The 19,243-nt window shown below is 38.1% G+C and overlaps 1 long non-coding RNA gene across 1 annotated transcript in view; it reads right to left on the bottom strand.

Moving 5' to 3' along the window:
* The window catches only part of LOC116422131, a 50,336-nt gene extending 31,683 nt beyond the window's left edge, over positions 1-18,653 (bottom strand). The window contains exon 1 of the long non-coding RNA XR_004232693.1: positions 18,404-18,653. This is a non-coding gene — a long non-coding RNA (uncharacterized LOC116422131). The remainder of the gene's footprint in view (positions 1-18,403) is intronic.
* Between the last annotated feature and the right edge of the window lie 590 nt (positions 18,654-19,243).

Genomic DNA, 19,243 nt, shown 5'->3' with positions numbered 1-19,243 from the left:
AATGACTGTCCTCCACACTTGGCATGTACTCCCCTCCTCAGATCTGCCTCATAAATCCTTCCCTTCTTAATGCAAGCACTTTCTACCCCCCTTTCTTGATTCTCATTTCCTGCCTCCTAGTTATTTCTTCTATTCCTTGCATTTAACTGTTTTGCAATGTGTGTATGTGTATTTGATACACATTTATTCTGTTTCTTCTATATGTACATATTCTTTCCCTTGATAGAAGGCACACCTTTTGCAAATAATATTTCTTATGTCTTGCTATAACCAATGCCTAGTAGTACTGTGTCTGGAAACTTTTTTTTTTTTTTTGGTATCACCAGCAAAAATTTTCCCACTGGAGGAAAAACAATAATCTGATTGGGAAGAATTGATAGGAAGGAAGGTGGTCTACATTGGACCTCAGAGATGGGATTCCTAAGCAAAGAGGGACATATTTGCTCTCTGCAGGAATGACTTCTTTGTGTTCTTTCTCCAAGCCAGGGTGAACCTGGATAGAATCCAAGCCAGAGGTCACAATTAAGTCTTGGAAATCCAAATGTTTTCCCTTTGCCCCTTTCCCACTTTGAATGTTTTACATTTCCTCTGCCTGTTTGCCATACTTACTTTATGGATCCTTCATCCAGGCTTTTGTGGTACAAGAAATAATTTCAAGTGATAAATCAATATCTTGAATATCATTTGCCTCATGATGAGTCCTTTTTGTTCTGGAGTTCATGGCTGGCATTAACAGGGTGCCAGAGAGCCAGCAAAATAACATAGGAAAACATGACTTCTGACCTACTCATCAGACAGACTCCTCACATACTTTTGGTGCAAATCCCCACTGGATTTAATGCCTTATGCCCCAAAGGAAGGTTGGTCAGGGAGGAAATTGCTCCCCTCCACCCCACCAGAAGAGTATATTATCTCTTGGAGGCTTTTTTGACTTCCTGAGGAAGGGAAAAATTGATTTTTATAAGACTTTCATTTTTCTAGGAAAATTTCTATAAAACTCATGGATATGGACTATCACCTAATCTTAAACCCATGTTTCTCCGTCTTGTCAAATTTACCTAGTTTTCTTCTTCTATGCTCTTCCCTCCATTTAGATGGCTACTACCCATGATTAGGGTGTTCTCTCAATTGACCAATCAATCAATAAACATTGATCTATAAGCCTGGCACTCTGCTAAGCACTTTACAAATATTACTTTATTTGATTCTCACAACAACACTGTTTTCTGAATACAGGCCCAGAACTTTACCCATTGTACCATCTAGCAGTAAGGGGTGGAATGGAGGATCAGAAGTGGCTCCATGTAGAAGGTAATACTTGATATATATTTTGGAGAAAGAGATGGATTCTGTGGAGTAGAGATGAAGAGGAAATGAATGCATTCCAGGAATGAAGAATGGGCAATGAAAAGGTATGAAGCTGGAGAAAAGACATGTAATGCTGAGTGTGAGGAATAGAGAAGGCCTTCACTTCTAAAATATATAATTGACCCAAATTTATAAGAATTCAAGCCATTCTCCCATTGATAAATGATCAAAGGATATGAACAGACAATTTTCAGATGAAGAAATTAACTATTTCTAGTCAAATGGAAAGGTGCTCTAAATCACTATTGATCAGAGAAATGCAAATTAAGAAATGCAAAATAAGTATCTGAGATACTATTACACACCTCTCAGATTGGCTAAGATGACAAGAAAAGATAATGACGAATATTGGAGGAGATGTGGGAAAACTGATCCATTGTTGGTGGAACTGTGAATACATCCAGCCAATCTGAGAACAATTTGGAACTATGTTCCAAAAGTTATCAAACTGTTGTAACCTTTGATCCAGCAGTGCTACTACTGGGCTTATATCCTAAAGAGATCTTAAAGGAGGGAAAGGGGCCTGTATGTGCCAAAATGTTTGTGGCAGCATTTTTCATAGTGGCTAGAAACTAGAAATTGAATGAATGCCCATCAATTGGAGAACAGTTGGGGTAAATTGTGGAATATGAATATTATGGAATATTATTGTTCTGTAAGAAATGACCAGCAGGATGATTTCAGAGAGACCTGGAGAGACATACATGAAGTGATGCTGAGTGAAATGAGTAGAACCAGGAGATCATTGTAAAAGGCAACAACAAGATTATATGACAATTAATTCTGATGAACATGGCTCTCTTCAACATTGAGATGATTCAAACCAGTTCCAATGATTTTGTGATGAAGAGAGGCATCTGCACCGAGAGAGAGAACTGTGGGAATTGAATGTGGAACATAACATCACATTCTCACTCTTTTTGTTGTTTGCTTGCATTTTGTTTTCTTACTCATTTTCTTTCCTTTTTGATCTGATTTTTCTTGTGCAGCAAGAGAATCATATAAATATGTATACATATATTGGATTTAAGATATATTTCAACATGTTTAACATATATTGGATTGCTTGCTATCTAGTGAAGGGGGTGGAGGAAAAGAGGAGAAAATCTGAAATACAAGGCTATGCAAGGGTCAATGTTGAAAAATTATCCGTGCATATGTTTTGAAAATAAAAAACTTTTAAAATAATAAAAAAAAAAGGAATAGAGAAGGTCAGTTTGTCTGCATCACTGAATGTGGGAGAAGAGTAACATAGGCTGAAATAGAGGTTGGATCAGATTGTGGAAGTTTTTAAGTTATCCTAGAGGTAATAAGGAGGCAGGGACAGCTAGATGGTGCTGTGAATAGGCTCACAGTCAGGAAAATCTAGTTCAAATGTGATCTCAGACACTTACTAGCTATGTGACCCTGGATGACTCACTCTATCCCTAATTGCCTCAGTTCCTCATCTGTAAAATGGATATACACTGGAGAAGGAAATGACAAACCAATCCAGTATCTTTGTCACATTCCTTTTTAATCATGGCATATGCTAACATTCTTTTAATTGATACATTTTAGTCTTACATCACAAATCTTTACCAACTTATATCCTCATTCATTGAATTTTTCACTATATTAAGAAAAAAAAGCTAAGCACAGCCACAACATTGACTATTTCTCATGGCTTATGCAGAATTCTGTACTCCTAGTCCCATATTTCTGGACTTAGAGGAAAGAAGAATATTTCTTCATCTGTTCCCTGGGACCAAGACTAGCCATTGCAATTTATCAGAGGCCAACTGCCTTTTATGGTTATTTTCGTTTGCTCTATTATAGTAACGCATACATTAATTTTCTAATTTTTTTCTTTAACTCTGGGTTAGTCATATAGGTCTTCTCAGGCTTCTCTGAATTCTTCACATTTATTATTTCTATGGTGTAAGAAGTTCCCAATATATTCACATAGCCCCAGTTTGTCCAGCCATTCCCCCATCAATTAGCAAAAAAAATTATTTTGAGGCTTTTTTTTAATCACAAAAAGTTTTACTTCATATATTTTGTATTTATGGTCTCTTACTTTTTGTCTTCGACCTTCTTGGAGGTACACTCAACTATTGGGATTTCCGAGTAGTAAGGTATAGAAAATTAGTGACTTTTCTCACACAATCATTATTTGTTTTCCAGAATGATTAGATCAGTTCATAGCTCCAAGAACATCACAGGACACCTATTTTCCCACAACACCTCCAACTTTGATTCTTCCCATCTTTTATCATCTTTGCTAATTTGTAAAGTAGAGACAAAACCTCAAAGTTACTTTGATCTGCATGATATATAAAGATAAATTGAGGGAACTGAGCATGTTTCTTTTTTAGAAGAGTGGGTGGGGAAGAAGATAGGGCATGATAACTGAAAGACTAACATGTAGAAGGGGGGAGATTTAAACTTGTTCTCATTGTAGCTTCAGGGGGTTAAGAATTATGAGTGAAAGTTTGTAGGAAGGCAGCTTTATAGGCGTTGTGAAGAAAAATTCAACACTGATAACTGTCTTAAAAATAGATTGAGTTGTTCCAGGTCACAATGAGTCTTTTCTTACTCATGAGCTTCTAGGGAAGGCTGGATGATTTTTAAAAACTGAGTATTATTTTAAATGAACAAGAATTAATTGTTTCTCTTTCCAATGTCTCCTCTCCCACTGGAAAAAAATGAAACTTCTTCAACAAATATACAATCCAACAAGACAAATTCCTGCATCAACCATGTTCAAGAAAATCGATGTTTCAATAAGCTCTATGAATCCATTCCTGGTAGGCAGTGGGTGGTACACTTCATCCCTTGTTTTCTGGAACAGGGGATTGTTGACTGGAGTTCCTAAATCTTTCCAAAGTGCTTGTTTGCCTTTATACTTTTGCGATTATATTCATTGTTCTTCTGGTTTTGCTCATTTTTATCATGTATCAGTTCATAAAGATCTTCATAAGTATAATAGTTTCCATTTATGTAACATTATATGTCATAATATGTTTTGCAAAGGGCTTTAAAAATATTATCTCATTTGAAATTTGCAACAACCCTTAGAGGTAAATACTACTGTTATTCCCATTTTACAGCTTAAGAAAACTGAGGCAGACAGAAGTTCAGAAACTTGCCAGTTGCATAGCCAGGCAATAGCTAGAGTGAGATTTGAACTCAAGTCTTCAGGATTCCAGGTCTATTGCTTGACCTTACTTCTAGCCTTCCCAGATCTCTGAAACTTCCCTTTTCATCCTTCCCTGTGGTGCAATAATATTCCATTACATTAAAATACCATAATTTGGTCAGCCATTCCTCAACAGATGGGCACTCATTTAGTTTTCAGTTCTCTGCCACCATAAAAAGAGCTGCTATAAATATTTTTATCTATATGAAAGCAGGCATCTTGGCATGTAAGGCCATCTCCAACTGTGTAATTCTGTGAAGTCAGACCTATCTTTGTAGATGTAATCTACACACTATTCTGTGCTCTTTTGTTCTACTCCTGAGACCTGACTCAAATGCCCAGGTTTTGGGACCTTCACTTTAGTTCTTATTAATTCTCACATTATCTCTATTAATTATGGATTGATTTTAGAGTCTCTTTCCACCATTTGTATATATTTTTTAATAAGAGACCTTAAGCCATCTTTGATCTATTCCATTTTCAGTGTTCCCTTCAATTTAATTAAGTAATCATATGTTAAAATTTCATAATATAGTGGATAGAGAATAAGCCTCAAAGCCATTTGAACTGAATTAAAATCCCGTCTCTGAAACATACTTAGATGTGTGAACCTGGGCAAGTCACTTAATCTCTTACTACCCTAGGTTCTATTCTCTTAAGACTAAACTATAGGGAATTTACCACCTGCATTGGTAAAGAGCTTCCTCATTAGAGGGCTCCCTCCACCAACAAAATCACAAGTGCAACCCTTAGCTATCTCTTCCTGTGGTCCTGGTGGTGAGATAATGATGAGGCTATGTCCTGCTCTCATGGAGCTTACTGTCTAGAAAGAGAAAACCACAATATACAAACACTCAGAAAAATAGATTAGAGATTAAAATTCATTCAGTTTAGCTCCTTCATTTTACAGAAATGGAATCCAAAAATGGAAAGTAAAGTGACATTTAGAAGGGTCTTGAATACCAGGCTGAGGGCTTTGAATTTTGATTAGGAGAAAATAAGGAGTCTGAATTTTTTTAATCAGAGTCGAAGACATTGACTAGATCTGAACATAAGGAATATTACTTTGGCAGAGGCACAAAAGATACATAAAAATGCCATTGTAATTGCCCAGGTAGGAGTAATACAGGTCTGTGTTAAGATGGTGGCAGAGAGACTAGAAATATGGGGATGGACTGAAGAGATATTTCTTATGGAGGAGGAATTTATCAGATTAAAGTTCTGTGGTTCAATAACTTGGCAACTGATTGCATATATGGAATAAGAGAAAGAGAATCATCAAAGATAACCTTGAGGTTATCACCATGGGAGACTTAGATTGGATTGTGAATTGAATAGTGAATTGGATAGTGGTCCAAACAAAATTAGGGCATCTAGGTGGCACAGTGAATAGAAGACCAAGTCTGAGTCAAAAAGACTCCTTTTCATGAGTTCAAATCTTGTCTCAGACACTTACTGTGTGATCCTTAGCAAGTCACTTATTCATCTTTGCCTCAATTTCTTCATTTGTAAAATAAGCTGGAAAAGAAAATGATGAAGCACTCCAGTACCTGCCAAAAAACCCCTATATAGGGTCATGAGGAATTGGACATGACTGAACAACAACAAAATCAGACAAAATTATGAAATCAGAGAAGGAGCAGGTAGAGAGAAAAAATATGATTTTGGATATGGTAAGTTAGAACTCCTGAGGGGACATTAATGGAAAGATAGTATATAGATAGCTAGAAATACTGGTCTAAAGGTTAGAGAATGGTAGGCTCTTTCTGGGATTGTTGACCTGACACCTTCTTTCAGTATCTAAGTCAGTTAATTTCTGGCTAGCTAAGCTGTGACCATTTCTGAACCTTACTGTGATCTTGGCATTCTACACCCTGACAGCTAGGCATGTAGCTTGCCAATGGCTCTTTACCTGGCCCTATTCCTTTGGCTGTTTCAAAGTGACTGTTGCAGGAAGACCCCATCTGTTCTAAAGGTTAACCTTTGGAGTACTGGCAACAGTAGACTGGAGCTGATTGGATGAAAGAATGGGAAGGATAACAACTTCTAAGCATCTCCCTTCTGGAAATGCCCACTGGCCAGTTGTGGGGGTGATGAGTGAGTGAAGAGTAGGAGTGGAGCTGCTGAATGCATGGTTAACAAGGTTAGCCTTCATGATGCACAATTTGGGGAGCCCTATTCTTAAATCTCTGGATTTTTCTCTAATTATCTTTTCTTCTCTCCTTTTAAGTCTTCCTTTCATGCCCCATCGAGGCATGGAGGTGACCCTGGGTACTCAAAATCTCTGCCAATGGAGTAGAAACACTGGCAGGTGTTATCAAGCTAGAAAAAACTTTCAATACAGCCTAAGTGATGGATTATGTGCTACAGTCTTCCAAGGACCAGCTTACCTAAGTGTGGAGAGGCTCACTGCCAGAGAGTTGGACACCAGGGGACAGATTTTTTATTTTTTGCTACAACAACTCATGAAAATGATATTAAAGCATGACAGGGTTATAATCTGCATCTGTGAAGGGAGGCCCCACACTTATGAAATCACAGGTTTTTTCCAATATCGTCTTCCCAGGAGGGTTGGGAGCTCCTTAAGAGCTGAGAATATGTCTTTCCCTTCTCTGGTATGCTCCCCAGTCTAGCTTGCTATTAAATCAGACACATAATAGGGCTTCAGATGTGTTGGGTTAAACCAAAAGAAATTCAAAATTCAGTGTCAGAAATAAAAAGATGAATCACAACATATTAGAAGTGGGATATCTCATAAGACAACGGCAAGCTAGTGCCAGAAGAGTTCTCAGAACCAAGACGTCACTGCTGGAAGAGATTTTAGTCAGTCAGTAAATAAATATTTATTAATAGCCTACTATGTGGTGGCCACTTTTTTAAGCACCAGGGACACAAAAAAGGGGTAAAGGACAGTCCTTGGTCTCAAGGAGCAATCAATCTACTGGAAAAGACAAATATATACAAACCTGCTATATAGAGGATAAATAAGAAATAATTAAGAGAGGGAAAGGCAGTAGAATTAATCTGGATAACTCAGAGCTAAGGATGCTACTAGGAGGTTTCCAAAGTGATCTGGAGCTAGAAAAGACCTGAGAGGTCAAGTCTAAATTTCTTATTTTACAAATAAAGAGGATGAGGCACAGGGAGATGGAGACACTTGCCCCAGGTCACATAGATTCTAAGGAGCACAGATGGGATTCTAATAAAATTTTTGTGATTCCAAGTTTCTTTTTACTCTAAGACATGAGAAGAGGCATTGGGAAGCATTTTATTCAAATTGCTCATTTTACAGATGGGAAAACAGAGGCTGGGTGAGACCAGTTGACATGGAGAGCAAATTAATTTTCCTCTGGGAACAGAACTTGCTTCCTGTTCAAGGCTAACAGGCTTTATTCCTTTTTTGGCTGGGGAGAAGAACCCATATCTCTGGAGTTGACATGCTTTCATCCCTTCTGTGCTGCTGTCATCTTTCCCTTATTTTGTGAGACAGGAACACAGCTCATCCCTTCATGCATGAATGCTTCTTGTGCTAGGACACTCTCTTTTTACAAAGTGTTTCTCTTATACTTCTTACTCCTGCTTTGGGCGTCAGAGAGATATGTGGCAGTCAGTCCCAAACAGCTCCTGGGCCATCACCTGTGACTGCCCTGCCAGGGGCCAAATGGGGGCAAAATGACAGTGGATGGGGCTGTGTGACATCTTTCTTGGAAACTTCACTGTCATTTCCCAGGACATGATATTAGTCACATGAACTAGCAGGTGACCAAAGGGGACTCTTAGTCCTGGTTAAATGCAAACATGATGGATGCTATTGGGAGCAGAAGGGGCAGTGAATGGAACATGGGTTGATTTCCATTTCATTTAGTATCTTTATCGTGTATTGTGCAGCAGCAGAGTGGTTCTCTATTCGAGTGCTGGACCTGGAGTCAGGAAGACCCATCTTCTTGAGTTCAACTGTGGTTTCAGAAACATATTATTAGGTGTATGACCATGTGCAAGTCCTTTTATCCTGTTTGCCTCAGTTTCCTCATCTGTAAAATAAACTGGAGGAGGGAGGACATGGTGAACCACTCCAGTGTCTTTGCCAAGAAAACACTAAATGGGGTCCTAAAGAATCAGACCTAATTGAAATAATGAACAATAGTGACAACAAATGAGGTAGGAAAGAATAGAAGAACAGAGGAAAGAAAGAAGAAAAGAAGGAAGGGAAGCAGAAGGAAAAAAGGAAGGTTAGGGAAAAAGAAACAAGGAAAGAATAGAAGAAGGAAAGCAGAAAGGAAGGGAAAAGAGAAAGAAAAGTAATAAAAAAGAAAAGGAAGAGGGAGTAAAGAAAGAAAAAATTCAATGAAATTATTGTTCATTGCATAATATCTATGTTTGAGGCACTTTGTTAGGTACTGGAAATACAAAGATAAAATTAAACAATACCTACTCTCAAAGAACTTACATTTTTCTGGGAGTATATATATATATATATATATATATATATAGAAGTAAATACAAGGCAAGTTGGGAAGGAAGAGAATGCTAAAAACTGGCAGTGGATGTCAGAAATGCTTTCATGGAGGATTTGATGCCTGAACTGAGCCTGGAGAGACACTAAGATTTCTAAGAGACTGAGTTAAGAAGGTTCTATTTTGCAGGCATGGGATACAATCTTATAAATGTATATAGGCAGGAGATAGAGTATTAAGGATAGGAAGGAGGAAGGAAGGAAGAAGGGAAGGAAGAAGTAAAAAAAAGAAAGGAGAGGGAAGAATCAAAAGGAGAAGGGGAAGAAGTCTCTAGGCAGTGAGACTTGGAAAAGGGACAAGGTGGTAGAAAGGGGAAAGAAAAGAGGGAGGAAGGAAGACAGAGAAAGCGATGAAGGAAAAAAGGAAGGAGAATAAAGTACAAAACACTTCCCATTTCCAAAGGAAGAGTCTTTTGGCAAGCCCAGGAAGGATAGACACAATACAAATATTCTAAAGATGAGGGAGCAGGAGCACATTGAAAGTCAAGCTGCGAAGATGAATCCTGAGGTACCATGGTAGGATTAATCTATACACATTCCTCCTGCAGGGAGAATAACCTGGAGTCTTTAGTTTTCCTTTACAACCTCTTAATCATGTCTGTGACTCCTTTGAACTTTTTCCAAGATCTCTGCATCCCTCTATAGCAGTGGAACAAACAAAGCTTGTAGGCTTATGAGTCAAGGGGGTCCATACCAGCTTTCCTATTAACTCATTCTGTGTCTGACTTCTCCAGGCCTCGGTTTCCCCAAATGTACAGTTTCAGGTTAGGTAAGATGGGTTTCAACATAAAACAATATTTCTTAAATGCCTAGTAGATACAAGACCCAGTACTCCTTGGAGAGGCAAAAGAGAAAATGTAATTTCTTCCCTTAAGAAGCTTACAGTCTACTAAGAAAGAAAGAATTGTAATTAAAAAAACATAATTAAGATCAGAGAAAAATTGGGAAAGAGATAGAAAAGCTACAAGGAGAGACAGAGAGACAGACACAGAGAGAGAGAGATACAAAGAGAGACAGAGATACAAAAAGAGAGACAGAAAGACAAAGAGAGAGACAGAGAGAGAGAGAAAGAGAGAGACAGAGAGACAGAGAGAGAGACAAAGAGTGAGAGTGAGAAAGAGAGAGAGAGAGAGAGAGAGAGAGAGAGAGAGAGAGAGAGAGAGAGAGAGATCACTTTTGGCTAGGGAGATCGGGTATAGCTTCATGAAAGATGTTTTTTTAAGCTCAAAAATTCAGTGATTCTCTGAGGCAAGTGCTAAATAAGATAGTATTATGTAGCTATGATAGACATAGGCTGTAGGTCCTAGGAAAGACTTCCACTGGATAGTTAAACATTAATCACTTTAATTCAAAACATATTAAAAGCATTTATGTAACACTTCTAAGTTGGCAAAATCTTTTCATTTTGTTACTACTGGCATCCTTTGATGTAGGTGTTATTATCACCTCCATTTTAATGATGAGGAAATGAAAGCTGAGAACATTGAGGAATCTTGTCAGAGATCACACTAGAAATCGAGGAAGTATCCAGTCTTCTCAATTCCAAGTCCAACAGTCTGCCCACAAAACTACTTAATATATAATAATAATCATAGCTAATATTTATATAGCACCTACTATATGCCAGCAATTATATAATACCTACCATGGGCCAGACTCTGTACTAATGTCAGATTTTTTCTATAAATATCTCATTTCATCATCAAAAAAAAAATTTGCAGTAGGTGACATTATTATCCTCCTATCATATTGAGGAAAATGAGAGAGATGAAATTTAAGTGACTTGTCAAGGATCACATAACTAGTAAGTATATAATGGGTGATTTGAACTCAGGACTTCCTTACTCAAGGTCCAATGCTCTGTCCACTTGCCCCACGTCTGCCATGCAATACAAAGATGAAAAATGTTTCATTTCTATTTTAGTAAAGGGATAAGGAAAGGAAACAAATAATTATGACACAAGCAATGAATGTGCTACTTACATAGGAGGGGTCAAGCAAAGAGAGAAAGTGTAGGGTTGCAATTACTCCTAAATAGTATTATCAAGGGAAGCTTCACAGAAGAAGAAAAATAATGTCGATAATGTCTTCCTTCAGGGATATGATTATGAATTGGAAAGTTGACTCTATTTAATGAAGGCAATTGATTGGGCAACAACTAGCTTTTGAAAATGAGCCATCCTTGACACTGTGAAGGACACAAACATTTAAGAAACCTCTCCTCTCTTCAAGGGAGGAGATAATTTAGGTAGAGAGACAAATTTTTAAAAATTAAAAAATCTTATTAATAACTTTTGGTTTTTTTAGAACATCTATACTTCCCAATATAACCATCCCCTTCTTGTTCCCAGAGAGGAGATAGAATATCAAAACTAATGATACATTGAAAAATTTCACATTGGGTTCCATATCCACAGATCTCCTAGTTCTGCAAAAAGAGATTCATTCTGTATCTCTTCTTTGGGGACAAGCTTGTCATAATTTCATAGCATTTAGATTAAATTGCATTGTTGTGATTATTGCCCCAGTTTATAATGTTATCGTGTTTGTGTATTTATTTTTTCCCACTTAATGGTATTTTATTTTTCCAAATACATGTAAAGATAGTTTTTGATATTTGCTTTTATAATATTTTGATTTTCATTTTTTCTCCCTCCCTCCTCCTCAAGATGACAAGCAATCTGATATAAATTATACATGTACAGTCATGTTAAGAATATTTTCACATTTAAAAAAAACAAAAAAAGTTAAAATTATATGCTTTGATCTACAATCAGACAGTTCTTTCTCTGGGTATGGCTGGCATTTTCCATTTGACTCTGCTTTGAATCAGTTCCTATAAACTTTCCTCTGTTTCTTTAACTTCATCATATTCATTATTTCTTATAAAAAATAATCCATTTGGAAAAAACGAAGGTGAACAAAATCAGAGAAAAATATTTTATGCAAAGTATACAATAAGATAAGATAAATGTCATTCATCATTACACAGTGGTGGCAAAGTCACAATTCAATCCTAGGTCTCCTGACTCATACTTTGTCTATTGCATAAAGCCAAATTTCCTGACTGCAAGTGTAATAAGAATTTGGCAAATGAAGAAATCAGTGTCATTGATCAGTCAAAGAAAGCTTCATGGAAAGTCTGGCACTTGAGCTAAATCTTGAAGGATGAGCAGGATTAACAGTGATATGCAGATATTTAATGATCAGTGCTAAAGGTAAAGGGGGGAGCAGCTAGGTGCCACAGTGGATAGAATGCCAGGCTTGGAGTTGGGAAGATTCGCCTTTCAAAGTTCAAATCTGACTTCAGACACTTACAAGCTGTATGATTCTGAACAAGTGACTTAACTTTGCCTGCCTCAGTTTCTCATTTTTAAAATGAGCCAGAGAAGAAAATGGTGAATCATTTCAGTATTTTTGCCAAGAAAACCCCTTATGGGGTCATGAAGAGTTGGATATGATTGAAACTACTAAACAACAACAATCTAAGAGGGAAAACTGTTTCCATGACACACTTTTAAATTTAATCTGCATTATTTACATTTTCTCTGTCATTTTTTTTTTTTTACATCTAGACTACCAAAAAGCAATAAATCAAGCCCTGATTTATATTTGCTGATTTCTAAGGAAAAATGCTCACACTGAAAATATAATAATCAGCTGGGGAACTAATTTGAGTTGGCTCCAACATAGCCCTAGATTCTTGATAAGCAGAAGGGGAGAGAAATGTTCTAGTCAAGGAGCCAGTATAAGCAAAGGCTCTGAAATAGGGAGAAACCTGCTACAAGAGCAGGAAGTCTTTGGAGGGCTGAGTGTATGACTTAGAGAGCTCTGGGAATCAAAATCAGACTCGAAGGGTGGAGTGAGATCATGGAGTTCCAGACAATCTTGTCTGGAAGCAGGGGAATAACCCAGACAGAATGCTGAATTCCCTCGGGTCGAAGCCAGACATGAAGTGGTCAAGTATGGCAACACTGTCTCCTCTGCAGAATGGGCTGAGACCAAAGGGAACTTGCAAGCAGGGAAGAGAATTTTCCATTTCAATTCCATTGTGAATCACCGACTGATTAACATGAACGAGGAGGGTTATAGCCCCCTCCCCACCAATCCTCTGAAAGTTCAGTTCATGATTGTTCATGCCCCAAATGTCCCTTTGGTGTTATGCTCTGCTAAGGATCGCTCTTTTCAAGTCATTGTCAGGGGAAGAGTGACGAGCCTTTAATGAAGAAAAAGCATCATTTTTTCATGGCACAGTCACCACAGGCTACATAGCCTAGGAGAATGGTTCTTCACTGATCATCTTTGACTCCCCCACCAGTCTCCATGGGGGCTTGTTCATGAATGCAAGCAGATGCGTTACTGCTCTAGGTCTCTGGGGCTACAGTGTCCACATACTTAAAAGGTACTGAAATCACATGGATGTCCAGCAATGATGGATTTTAAGCTGTAGGTCTTCCTCCCCATCATGAGGGTATTTTGCTGATTGTTGTCCTCGATGCAGGTTAAATCACTCCGATTCTCAGTAGTTAGCCTGAGCTGGGTTTTCCCCCAATCTGGGCAGTTGTATTTCTCTAGATACACAGCTTGTATGTGGGGGGGACCCTTCATCTAAATCCAAACTCTGCCCTTTTTTGGAAAACAGATTTCAAGGTCTAGTTAATAGTTGATTCCCCCCAACTCCTCACACAAGCCTCCATTATTCAGCAGCCCTGGCGACAGAGATTCCACTCTTCTATTAGGGATTCATATCACTGAATGAATGAAGGCAGCTCATTTCATTCAGGTGATTGCTTTGGAGAGGCCGGTGAAGCCCTCTGAGGCAAACTTGTTTCCTTTATAGTTCTGCACAGGACAAAGAATAGGAACTTGTTCTCTGGATGGCTGGAGGGATTTGATGCAAACCCCCCTTATCAAAATGACTTATATTTGCAAGTCTTGAGATCTGAGACGAGAACATTGCTCTAGGAATCTCAGGGTCTTACTGCAAAATAAGTTAAACTTGGTCCTTCCTCTGAAAGCTTCTGGGATTTTTTTTTTGAGTTGCACCTACAGCTACTCCATCCATGTCAGATGTCACAAGTCTACTCCCATTTTTATTCCCACTGATGCTAAATATGCACCAAGTTCTTGATCCATTGGTATCTCCGGTCTCAACCTGTTCCCATGTACTGCCATAATTCTCAGTCTCCATGATCCATAAATTGAAGTTTGTTCTACAAAACAACTTTGAATCTCACTTCCCACCCTACCACACCATATCCAGGGACATCACCAGAGACAGTCCAAAATTGATAGAAACCTATATCTAGCACACCCAACCACTCACTTATAACATAATTTTACATACTTGAATCGCACTACTTCCCTCGGCACAAGTCTGTAACTCAACTGCTTCATTTCCCACAAACTAGAATTCTGTTCTTAATATACTCCATCCAAATAGCAAGAGATTGGCTTCTGAGCATGTCTATTCAAATATTACCAGAATCAGGAAAGTATCCTGGACTATTTCTTTATAGCCTTACAGCAAATGGCAATAAGCAGCTGGGAGTCTCTTAAATTCAAGTACATAGCTACTTCCTCTTTAGAATTGATCACTTTAACCGAGCAGCATGGATAGGATGAATCTCCTCTCATGGTGGAAAGGTTAAGAAATGAAAATGGACAGGGTGAAACCTTACAGTCCCAAGGGTTCTTAACTTTATTAGGCACGTCTTGGGTAGCCTGATGAAATCTGTGCATTTAGAGAATTGTTTTAGATGCATAAAATACAATACATAGGTTTATAAATGGAACCAATTATATTGAAGATCAGTTATCAAAATATTTAAAAAAAGAAATTCATAGACTTCAGGTGAAGAACATTGATCTCAGGCTATCGGCAGTTGCCATTACTTAATAGGTGTGTTTTGTTGTTCAGTCATTTTAATTATGTCTGATTCTTTGTGATACCATCTGGGGTCTTCCTAACAAAGATACTGGAATGCTTTGCCCTTTACTTCTCTATCTCCTTTTTACAGATGAGGAAATTGAGGCAAATAGGGTTAAGTGACTTGCTCTGGGTCCTACAGCTATTAAGTATCTGAGTCTAAATTTGAACGCATGAAGATGAATCTTCTTGATTCTAAGCCCAGTGGTCTTTGCATCATGTGCCATCTAGCTACCTGTGGCTTCTTTTGGAATGCTTTCCAGAGACTGAGGAATTCTTGGGCAGGCCTGACCTCACTGAAGCAGGTTGGAATTAGCAAGGCAGACCCCCAAAGTTTGTATTTCCAGGGGATAAGAAGATTCAGTGAAAAAAATTCTGCTTTTGGAGTTAAAAATTTTTTTTGAGGCTCAATTGTGTTTATGTACATTTAAAAAATTACATAATCTAAAATTATTTAAATTCTGGGTTTTATTTCTTCATCTATGACATGGGAATAATAACACATTCGTTATAAGACTATTGTTGAAGTAAGTCTTTGTAAATCTCAATGTGCTATCTAATTAGGAATTATCATAGATCTAGATCTGGGAGGGAGAACCCTTTACTCTAATCTATTAATTTTATAATTGAGGAAACTGAGACCCAGAGAGATTGTGATTTTCCAAAAATCACATGGGTAATTAAGATTGGAGGTGGGATTTTAATTCAAATTTATTTAATTTTGAAAGTAGGGTTCTTTCTATGGAAGAGAATTATGTTTACAATATAGGTAGCTGTTACCAAGTGAATGGTGATGTTAAGTGAAGGCCTGAATTGGAGTAAATTTATTGCAAATATAGGTGACTAAATATCCTCTAGGCTAGACCTGAGGATTGGGGCACACTGCAAATGTCCATGATGGACAGATATCTATATTTTTATTATTTTTTAAATTTTCTTTTGGAGAGGAGCTTCTTGTATAGTTGGTTATAGCTAGGCATGGATGGCAGAGGGTTAGTCTGGGTGACTTTCAAGATCCTTCCCATCTCCAAGATTCTATAATTCTAAGACATAGTAAAGGAATTGGAGCTTATCGGTCAGGGAAGATGAATTTTGAATGGCATAATCATCAGTATTGACAAAATCCAGAAACTAGAACTAAAGTGCTTCAATTTTGAAGAAGGCAAATATAGTATAAAATTATAATTAAAAAGAAGATCCATTTACTTATCAGTGGCTTTGAATGGAGTCCCTCCACCAAGAATAGTCTTTTTGAATAGGTAAACAAACTCAAAAAACATCTAGATAGATTTAAAATCAAGAGTTTTGAAGCAAGTTTTTTTTGGGGGTATAAAGGATTCAAGGAGTTGCTTGCTTATTGCTTCCCTTTTAATCTTGTCTGCATTAGTTTTGTTTGTACAAAACCTTTTTAACTTAATATAGTCAAAATTATCTATTTGTTGTTCAATAAGTTCCAGGTCTTCTTTGGTCACAAATTCCTTCCTTCTCCCCAGAGAAGTTAACAGGAACTTATTAGGCACTTACTATATACCAAGATAAAAAGAGAGGCAAAAAACAGGGCCCTGAATCTCTGGTTGAGACAATCAGGGATTTGCTTGAGTTCCAGAGGGCACACAGTTAGCTCCTCCTTGCTAGGGCTAGTTATAGATCTATGTGAAGAGCTCTGTCTATGAATTGGGTATTTTGAGATTTTTCTGGGTAGTCTCTTTATTTTGATACCTATCTCCTCATACATAGGCAGATAGGTGGTATAGTAGATAGAACACTGGGCTTGGAATCAGGAAGATTTAACTTCATGAGTTAAAATCCAGTTTCAGACACATTAGATGTAGACACTGACAAGTCACTTAACCCTGTTTGCCTCAGTTCTTCATCTTTAAATGAGTTGGAGAAGGAAATAACAAATCACTCCAATATCTCTGCCAAGAAAACCCCAAATGGGTTCATGAAGAGTTAGAAATGACTGAAAAATTACTCAACAAAAATCTCCTCTCTCTTCCTTCTTCCATGTGATCTCTCAGACCATGGAAAATAATTCCCCAGCCAAAATGTCCGTATTTTTACAGCAATTCTTTCTCTCCTTAAAAACAAAAACAAAACCTTTTCCATGTATCCCAGGCCTTATACAGTGGCTGAAAGAGCTGGATTAGTCATTTTATTGGTACCTATCAGACGGGGAGAAGTCCTCCAATGAGAAGAGTTCAAGGGATGGGGAGGAGACACAGCTCCTGAGGATTGAGTCAGTGGCTTCCAAAGTTGATGAGAACAACAATTTTGCTATCAATAAGAGCTGTCAAGATATTTAGAAAAACTGCTCTTCAAACAACAGATGAGAAAGTGTCACTTTCTCTACTGTCCTCAGTTGCATTTATAGACACCGTCCATCTCTGACTGATGGAAACTTGATTTGAAAGATGTATCAAGATGTGGAGGTTTACGTTGAGACCCAGCAGTCTGGGAACAACACAGTCACTTCTCTGCCGTGAGCATAATTCATCTAGAGCTCAGAATTTCAAATCCCCCAAAGAACTGGATTCAATCTTTCTGTTTGGTTATTAGATACAGAGTTGAGACATTAATTCATTCTGGAAAAGATCATTTGATTGACTGGTCAGCCAGCAGAAGGAAGGGTGGGTGGATGGCTGGGGAGGGTGGGTTGGGATGATAAGATTGTTATAAACAATCCCAATTGCAGTTGACTTAATGACCTCTCCCAATCCCTGGGTCTGGGTCAGGCTCCTGAGAGGAGAAAGGCTTGTTCCAGACTACAATGATGGCACAGGAGAGCCAGAAAAGAAGGGGGAATGGATGAGTGGGAAAGAGTGTTTATGTAACGAGACATGAGCCTGAGCTGGTGAGCCTGCTGTTTGAGCAGGGAGATTACATCTGCCCTGTTGGTTTGCATTAATGAGATTGTTCTCCTATGCCCAGATACACACAAGGAAGAAGGAAAGAGCCTGATTTAGAAAACTGGCTTAGGTGGCTGTGGCTACAATCAGGTTAAGTTAACACAGGGAGCCCTTCCACTTTGGGTGTTAGCAGCCTTCTAACTGCTGCAGCGAAAGAGCCTATCAGGGGCATCTAAGGACTCCCGATGAGTGGGGTCGAAAAAATGGTTTCCTCCCTCTGACTCTCATCTGATGGCAGGACTTGGGGAACATGGATGGAGCTGAAAATAGACTAACCTGATTCTGAATCGTGCTTAATGAGGGCCTCTGCTCTGAAACCCTGGATGCATTGCCACTGAGGTTTGAGCAAAGGTGATGAATCTTGCAGTGCTTCCTAGCAAGTTATAGGCACAAGGGTCCACAGAGGAGGGTGACCCTTCCTGGCTCACAAAGATCAATCTCTTTCTATTAAGGATCTTTAAGCCTGGTTTCTTTCTGGCCCAGGCTGCCATTCAAGAGCTTACCTGTCTTGCAGACCTCTCCTTTGCTTTGTTCCTCTGGTGGATTCTACATACAACTCATTTGACAGTTTTGAGACTGGCAGGGTCTCCCTTAATAAAGGTCCTCATATAAATACTTAACCACCATTTTGGGGTATAATGTAAAGAGAACTCTTGTTCTGATACAAGTTGAGATCCATGGCTTCCTAGGTCCTCTCCAACTTTTAATTTTTGTGATTTTGTGATGCTTTGTGTACTGGAGCTGTGCCCACACCTAAATGAACCCCGTGGATGAGCCATTTCTGGCCCCTTACTGAAGGGCATGCCTAGACAGAAGTCATTATTAGTTCATTCTTCAGTCTTTGTGATGGTATGAAGTTAGTGTATCCTAGTGAGGATTGGTGACTGTCAAAAAAATCAACATAGTTGCTGCTGTGGAGAAACGGAGAAGGGGAACACCATATACCAAAATGAGGTCGAAAAGGATTCATGATTTAGACATAAAGAGGATATTATAAGTAAATTAGAAGAACATAGGATAGTTTACCTCTTAGATCTGGGGAGAAGGAAGGAATTTGTGACCAAAGAAGACCTGGAACTTATTGAACAACAAATAGATAATTTTGACTATATTAAGTTAAAAAGGTTTTGTACAAACAAAACTAATGCAGACAAGATTAAAAGGGAAGCAATAAGCTGGGAAAACATTTTTACATTTAAGGGTTTGATAAAGGCCTCATTTCTAAAATATATAGAGAATTGACTCAAATTTATAAGAATTCAAGCCATTCTCCAATCAATAAATGGTTAAAGGATATGAACAGAGAATTTTCAGATGAAGAAATCAAAACCATTTCTAATCAT

This window comes from Sarcophilus harrisii, chromosome 3 (genome assembly GCF_902635505.1).
Source record: "Sarcophilus harrisii chromosome 3, mSarHar1.11, whole genome shotgun sequence".
NCBI classification, from domain to species: Eukaryota; Metazoa; Chordata; class Mammalia; order Dasyuromorphia; family Dasyuridae; genus Sarcophilus; species Sarcophilus harrisii.
The sequence above is the reverse complement of the archived record's forward strand: the minus strand, read 5'-3'. Positions and strand labels throughout refer to the sequence as shown.